The sequence below is a fragment of the Myotis brandtii genome, unplaced genomic scaffold (genome assembly GCF_000412655.1).
Source record: "Myotis brandtii unplaced genomic scaffold, ASM41265v1 scaffold772, whole genome shotgun sequence".
Lineage (NCBI taxonomy): Eukaryota > Metazoa > Chordata > Mammalia > Chiroptera > Vespertilionidae > Myotis > Myotis brandtii.
Window position 1 is genome coordinate 111523 of NW_005371090.1, and position 376 is coordinate 111898.

General features: G+C 42.3%; 1 protein-coding gene across 12 annotated transcripts in view; it reads left to right on the forward strand.

Annotated features, from left to right (window-relative positions):
- The window catches only part of LOC102244898 (uncharacterized protein C3orf20-like), a 107054-nt gene that overhangs the window by 19223 nt on the left and 87455 nt on the right, over positions 1 to 376 (forward strand). The window lies entirely within an intron of this gene.

A 376-nucleotide genomic window follows, 5' to 3' on the forward strand; every position in this document is an offset into this window, starting at 1 on the left:
TCTTGGTTGTAGGTTCTTGGTATTCAGCACTTTGAATATTTCTTGCCATTCCCTTCTGGCCTGCAAAGTTTCTGTTGAGAAATCAGCTGACAGTCTGACAGTCGTTCCCTTGTAGGTAACTGACTGTCTTTCTCTTGCTGCTTTTAAGATTCTCTCTTTGTCTTTTGCTCTTGGCCTCTTGGCAATGATGTGTCTTGGTGTGGTCCTCTTTGGATTCCTTTTGTTTGGGGTTCTCTGCGCTTCCTGGACTTGTAAGTCTATTTCTTTCACCAGGTAGGGGAAGTTTTCTGTCATTATTTCTTCAAATAGGTTTTCAATATCTTGCTCTCTCTCTTCTTCTGGCACCCCTATAATTCGGATGTTGGTACACTTGAAG